General features: G+C 43.4%; 2 protein-coding genes and 1 pseudogene across 2 annotated transcripts in view; 2 read left to right on the forward strand and 1 right to left on the reverse strand.

The window, feature by feature from the left end:
- Positions 1-7,500, reverse strand: part of LOC137984411 (doublesex- and mab-3-related transcription factor A2-like) — a 350,662-nt gene that overhangs the window by 267,825 nt on the left and 75,337 nt on the right. The window lies entirely within an intron of this gene.
- Positions 1-7,500, forward strand: part of LOC137984468 (protein C10-like) — a 236,392-nt gene that overhangs the window by 112,077 nt on the left and 116,815 nt on the right. The gene's annotated exons all lie outside the window — the stretch shown is intronic.
- LOC137991039 (uncharacterized) lies at positions 697-2,833 on the forward strand (annotated as a pseudogene).

Below are 7,500 nucleotides of genomic sequence, written 5' to 3' on the forward strand. Positions count from 1 at the left end.
AGATCGAATAATTTCAGATCTACAGAACGTCTCCCAAAAATCTTTATCTTGTTATTTACAGAGGCTGCTGAAGAACAAGTGAAGCACCTTGAGAGACCGTCTATCAATTTCTTCCGAGTTTCACACGAGGTGAAATCTCTGAAGTTACGCGCGAAAATAACAGGACGTCATTTTTCAAATCAAAAGGCGAGCTGCGATTGGTGCAACCCCTCATCATCACATGCATTCATTACGCAGTCCAAACAAAGGGAAAGGAATGTAGTTCGAAAGAAAGCAGGCTTTGTTTGTGTGGGGAGGAGAGTTGCGTGACCACTCAAAGAACGGCTGAGTAGGAGACTATTAGAGGACTAGCTTTCTGAAGTTACGCGCGAAAATTCTAGATGCTCAGAGTAAAAGAATAAAAGCAGGCTTGTAAGTAATTTGAAAAAAACTCTTTTTCCCGAGGGCTTACCCTCGTGGCTGGCTGTGATTGATGGATGCGATAGCTGTGATGAAGATGTAATCGATTGCGATAACCATGGTGGAGACATAACCTTTGACCTCGCGATATCCGGAGAGAAGAAGAGACGATAGCTGAAAAAGCAAGAAGATAAAACACCGAATGCAAATATGGCGGACCACTCGCGCGACCCGGGTCTAGTTGCGTGAAGGCGAGGCTAGTGAGGCCGGCTTTTCCCTATGTTTTGATCGTCACGAATGGCTGCTTCACGTGCGCTCACAGAAGAAGACATTCCTGGAGCTTCTCTTCAAGGCAGATCGCCTGCCACGCTAAAAAATGAAGAACTTCGTTTCTGGCTGAAATGTAGAGGCGATACATTGAAAGGATTGAAAACAAAAGCACAATTAGTGAAAAGGTAGGATGCTTATGCTTCGACTGCTAATTCGGGGCGATTTCGCGCCTCGCTTGGACATGATTGCGGTAACCAAAGTTTTAAAACTATGTTATCTTCCCTTCTGTTTAGGGTTGAGGAATATATTAAAGAAGGTCGTGATCAAAATATAGTAGATCCGGATCCTGACTCCGTATATTCAAAGCGCAAGGAACGCTTGGATAAAACCAAAGATGACAACTCCGGCATTTGCGCAACTCAGATTCCTTTGAGTTTCCCCTTAGATGGCTGGTCTGCAGACATACGGTGGATGCCCTTTTTCACTCGTGCCGAAATGAATCTCCATATTTCAAAGTCTGGAAAGAGAATTGATCCGACAAGTAAAGCCCACTCCGTTCCAACGAGTATTCGGAAAGCGACAACTTTTCTGAACGACGAATACTTAAAGAGCATCTCTGCAGCGAGAGACGAGAACTATTTTTATTTCCGGTCACACTGCTATCACAGCTTTCGAAAGAATGATGCCCCACACAACTTAAAAGTCGCATTGTGCATTTTTAGTGGGGAAGTGAAACATGCTTCATGCTCCAGCGTTGCTGGGAAGGTTGGTTTTTGTAACCATATATTAGCACTCTTAATGAAGATTTGCAAATTCTCATTATATGAAAGTAAAACTGTCCATGAACTTGAAAACGAAGAAGACATGCAGCCAAAGCAGGCATGTACTTCCTCTTTACAGCAGTGGCATAGGAAGGGAAGAGGAAACTCTATTAATCCGCAACCAGCAATGGAAGTGCTTGTAGCAAAAACCTACCTGGAGCAGACCAGATCATCAGCTCGATATCCTGGTGTCAGATGTACACTTTATGAGGCAAGGAATAATATCCGGGGGCAAAAGGCAGATGAAAAGAAACTATTGGCAACCTTGAAAGAATTGAACCCAAATATGGCCTTAGCACAGATTATGACCGCAAGGTCTGATTCTATTCCCTTAGTGGAAACCAAATTTGGCAAAAGTCCACAAGGTTCGTATGCCAGCTATCAACTTGCAGTGACCGAAGATAATTTTAAAGTTTTTTGTGACATCACATCTGTTCCTAGAGGAAACCCTGCCAACCACAGTGAGCATGTTGTGACATATCCAAGATTTCCCCTATCAAGTCAGTCTAATGAACAGTTTGAGATGCCTGCCGATCTTTCAGAAGCAGAAGAATCACTGTTAAATAGTCTGCAAGTTGATGAAGATAAACTGAATGACATTGAAATTAAAACACGCAGCCAATCAGGCTGTCCTGAATGGAAGCTGGAAAGAAAATTCCGATTTACTGCCTCTAATTTTGGTCTTATAAGGGACAGAAAAAGGAACCACGAATCTCTGGTAAAAAATCTTATAAATCCAAAGCCTTTTTCGTCAAGATATACTAATCATGGACTCAAATATGAGCCAATTGCCTTAGAACAATACCAGAAATATATGTCCTCTATTAACAAGCCAGTGAAGGTTTTTAAGTCAGGACTTGTAATAAGCATGGATGCCCCATACTTGGGTGCTTCACCTGATGGCAAGGTTATTGATCCTGGATGCTCTGATCCGTTTGGTCTTTCTGAGGTCAAATGCCCAGAAACCAAGTACTTAGTCACCCCCCCTGGATGCATGCTCTGATAGCAGCTTTTTTATGGAAGAAGTCGATGGAAAGCCTAAACTTAAACGCACCCATAAGTACTATGTCCAAGTGCAAGGGCTGATGGGTGTGACAGGGGCAAAATGGTGCGATTTCGTCGTCTACACCAGTAAAGGAATGAGCATTGAGCGAATTCCATTTGACCCTCACTTTTGGAACAGTTTAAAGGTCACATTGAAACTGTATTATTTTAAACACTTCCTAGCTACAGCAGCTAGAGAACCAAGAGCATAAGGCAAAATCACTGTTCTTAACATGTATGTTTACTAAATGGTGAGCCCCAAGGTAGGGTATTTAAACATCAAAACAATTAACTACTGTTCATATCTAATTTTGGTTTTAAATTTGTCAAACCAGTTTGATTTATGATTTTCTATGTTTCTAAATATCATGTTTTAAACACAAAAAGAGACAAAAACAACACTGGTTTGAAAGATATTTCAACTAAGATAAATGTAAACAACAACATTGACTTAGTAAAACAACACAGCATAAACAGATCATGTGATATTAGATATGAGTGGATCCTGAGTGTTGCATAGGAAAGTTTTGGTTTACAACACTAAATAAACTCAGAGGAACAACTCCATTCCAAATTCGGAAGTTCTTGATCTTGTTGATGGCCCTTTCGACGTGTATCCTCAGGCTTGCAATCTGCTGTGTCCTAACAACATCCTCAGCAGACATTTGGGCATCACTGCCCAAGAAGGGTGGGATGTTCAGATCTACACCAAGGGGCAGGATGTCTTGGATCTGAAACCCCTTGTCTGCCATTACAGAGTCACCATCATCAAAGGATTGGGACAATATTCCACTTCGTAAAACAATTTCACGGTCAGAAATGCTGCCGGTGTAAAGTTGACTTACAAATGTAATGCCCCCACTTGGTGCAATACCGACAAGTCCTTTCAATGTCACATGGTTTTTGTAAGCGCTGAAAAGTTCAGAGTTCAAAAGTAAACTGCTTGGCATTTCACACCAGACTTCCGTACAGTCAATAATCACTCTCGTTGATGGGAATTTTTCTTTAAAATCTGCAGGCATAGTTGCTTGAACAACTGACTTAGAAGGCCAGATGCACACCTGGCCAAATTTCAAATACATGAAATTAATCCATGGCACAAAAAGCCTGCTTATGGTGGACTGTGCAACACCATACAAGTGAGCTAAATGGCGCTCAGAAAAGCCTCTTCTCAGGCGGCATAACACAATAAAAAAATCTTCAACTGATTTGAGTTTTCGTGGGCGTCCTTTCTTTGCAGGTGTAACGTTTTCTTCTTCCTCAGAGTCTGCATCATAAAAGTCCTCTGGCACATCTTTTAAGGTGCTTCTTGGGCGAATATTTTCTCCATCTTCACCAGGATTCAAAAAGTTAAATAAAGCGAGGAAAGTGGCGTAATTTGGAAGGCCGGTGTAAAAGTTGATGCCAGCATCTGATGTAAAGCGTTCGAGAGAAAATAATTGGGCCGAGATAACCTCGTGCTGCTTCTCTGCCTCATCCAATTTCTTCTTGAGCTCAGTGTTTTCCTGTCGAAGTTTTAACAGCTCCTGTTCCATATCCTCGATCTTTTTTTGCGCATTGAACTCTAAATCAGTATCGTTTGGCTTGGTATTTCGGTTAATTTTACTACGGTTAGAGGCAGTTGATGTCGACTGGGAAAGTGATTCCGCCATGGTATCTGTTTCGCTCACTAACTCGGCTTGAGAAGACGTGGATGTCGTTGTTAACAATTTCTTCTTCGGAGGCAGAGGATGTCTTTTCGGAGGAGGTTTTCTTTTCCTCGGGGAAGGAACTGACCAAGCAAATCTGCTTGGAACGCCACCAGCGACCACATAAGCCCGTCCATTAAATGATTTCCTTATATCTTCACGCCTAAAATGCAGCGAACAAACTTTTGTTCCATCGACAATCTTAAACTCCTTTCCTTCTTCACGGCGAATTGCGTGAATCCACTGTTTTTTCCTCAGAGGAGAGCGTGGGAATTCAAAGAAAGAAACTTTCTCTCCTGTGGACGTCTTCTCTCCTTTCTGATTACATTCAGGGACACAACAACTACTAACCATATCGAAAAAGCACAGAACAGAACGACTACAAAGCAAATACCCTATGGACTCAAACACGAGGCCTCACTAGCCTCGCTTTCGCGCAAGTAGACCCGGGCCGCCCGAGTGATCCGCCATATTTGCATTCGGTGTCAAGTGAGTGGAAAGAACAGGGGCACCCAACGTCAATTTTCGGAAAATATCTGTTCGGAAGACGATTTGAGATCTAGAATTTTCGGAACATTTGTTCCAAAATTTCTTGCTTCCCTGCCTGTCCTAGGATTTTCGAACATCTAAAAAATGAAATAATTGCCAATTTTTAACGGATTTTTACCCTAAAAAGGTCACCTAGAATTTTCGGGAGTCGTTTTTCTGGCTGCAATTTTCGAAAAGGTATGTTTTGATCCCTATAATTTTCGGATCACTAGACTTTCAGCTAGGAAATCCGAACAGATAAAAACAATTTAGGGGGTAAAAATATGCCTATATCTACCGTTTAAACACCAAAATACGTTTAACAATGCTATGTTTAAGTGGTTTTGAACTATATTCTCGTTGGGTACCCCTGAAAGAAGCTAGTGAATCAAGAAAGTCAAGAATTGTTGCGTGTCTACAGTCGGTGGAACATGGAGTTCGAAGTTAATCACGATGAATGCCTGAATGATCATTAAAGACAGTAAGCCCGCTTTGCTTTACGAACTGTTTAACTTAATCTTCAACCTAAGCGAGTAATTGTAACAGTGTAAAACTAATTAAATAATAGGGAAAAAAGGGTAACTGCTCGTTGTCACATGTTTGTTGCGTGCAGGCTTATATCGTACTCGGGAGTTGTTTTCATTCATGCCTTGTTCGCGGACATCTCTTGGTTATTCCAGCACGTAACAATGTTCGTGGAACAGATAGTCCTCTTGCAGCCACACCGGACCAACTCAATGATGGCATCTGGCGCAGGAGGTAGATACGTTTTTAACGGCATCCACTGGGCATCCTTACTCTTGCGGTGAAGGAAGGTCTGGTGAGGGGACAGAGGCAAGGTAACATACGAGTTCCAGGTAGTTTGCTCTCATAATGGCCTCTTGGAAGTGCTGCTTGCATCGGGGAAGTTCCTCGGACTGGACTCGCTTCTTCCGGAACAGAGCCCACCTGAGGTCTTGGACTGTAGTCACTGCAGTGTTAAAGGAAAGTAGTCTACAGTCGAGCTTCTCAATGGCAGCCATTGTACAACTGTTGGTTGCCCTCTTATTCCGAGGCCTGCAAGGGCATCGATGGTCGCTTCGTCGACATCCAGAAATACCTTCCACCAACTGAGCTTCCCCTTTTAAGCAAAGCTGCCAGTGATGTCTGCACCACTGATGGCTTGAAGTGCTTGTAACAGTGCAAGCTTCGAAGGACCAAGGTTCTGTATGAGAAACTGCAATTTGATCACTCGGCGTCACTGATCTGTTAACATTGCTGCAGGGTTCAGGATACCTGTTCAGAGAATAAACACATCGGTATCGGTGAAAAGACATTGATTTCTGTCGCTCCGTTCGAAGCAGCTTGAAGAGCATGAAGAATCGTCTTCGTGTCCTCTTCTTAAGAGCTTTGAAGGTGACTGATATCTCTCTGCGTTCCCATTCACTTGCCCAAGCCACGACAAGAGTTTTATATCTCTGGTGTGCATTATGGATTATTTTGGCAGCTAGATACTTTGTCAGTTCCATCTTTGTCCTAGTATGAGACAGCAGGCCTTTCATGGCCACCTTAGCGATGTGAGTCGCGTCACTAATTCGGTGGGAAATTGGTTGCTCATCACCTTGCCTTCTTGTGCATGTTGCAGACTTCAATGAAAGGGGAACGTCATACCGGTCGAACACCAGGTGCAACTCGTCGCAAGATTCATGCTTGGGGAGAACGGTATCTATAAATTGCTGAGCAAGATCCTCGCAAGTCTTAAATCCGTCACCGGGACAGGTCAGCGACGCCGAGTCATCAATTGCAGCCTATCACACAGACCCTTGGTCCTTTATAGCTTTCAGCGTTACCCGCACTTCATGCCATCAGCGGGGGCAGACATCACTAGCAGCTTTTCAAAGAAGGGGAAGCCTAGTTGGTGGCAGTGTAAAAATGGAAATGCTTTGTTTACAGCGGAAGTGTACTTAGCTATCAAGCTAGTTTACAGGCACCCCACTTTTTAAAGGAACAATTCAAACTTAACAGAAACATGATTAAGAACCCCAACTGGCAGGAGGCAACCAGTTGGCTATTTACAAAGCGTGGTAAAGTTGAATCAGGGTCAACGGGAAACAAATCCAAATCAGAGGTTAGAACAGATAGGCGATGGAACAGTGCAGCCGGTTTGCAACCGCATGCAAACAAAACGCCCTACCCACTGGACCACGCCGCCTCCTTTATGTTACTTCTGGATGCCGATGAGGCCCTTGCAGGCCTTGGAATAAGAGGACAACCAACAGTATTTACACTGGGTTTGCCCCTAACATTGCAAGCACTAAAGTCAAAGACCTCCGGTGTTCCGTGTTCCGAAAGAAGCAAGCGCAGTCCAAGAAACGTCCCGCGATGCAAGCAGCAGGCCAGCCAGGCACTCGTATGGAACCTTGCCTCTGTCCCCTAACCAGACCTTCCTTCACCGCAAATAGTATGGTTGGAAGGTAGAGAACGACCAGTGGATACCGATAATGACGTATTTACCTCCTGCGCTAGATGCCATCATTGAGTTCGTCAGGTGTGGCTGCAAAGAAACTCTCTGTTCCACGAACAGGTGCAACTGCAGAAAGGCTGGTATCAACTGCACTGACCTGTGTGCTTGTGCAGATGACAAAGATCCCTGCACCAATCAGAATGACGATAAATGTGATGATGATGATGATGAAAGCTAGTTCTCTAAAGATAGATTTAAATATGTAAGTTGACATCGATGTATCAGTTTTCCCTATGAATAGCCTTGT

The sequence above is a fragment of the Montipora foliosa genome, chromosome 2 (assembly GCF_036669935.1).
Source record: "Montipora foliosa isolate CH-2021 chromosome 2, ASM3666993v2, whole genome shotgun sequence".
NCBI classification, from domain to species: domain Eukaryota; kingdom Metazoa; phylum Cnidaria; class Anthozoa; order Scleractinia; family Acroporidae; genus Montipora; species Montipora foliosa.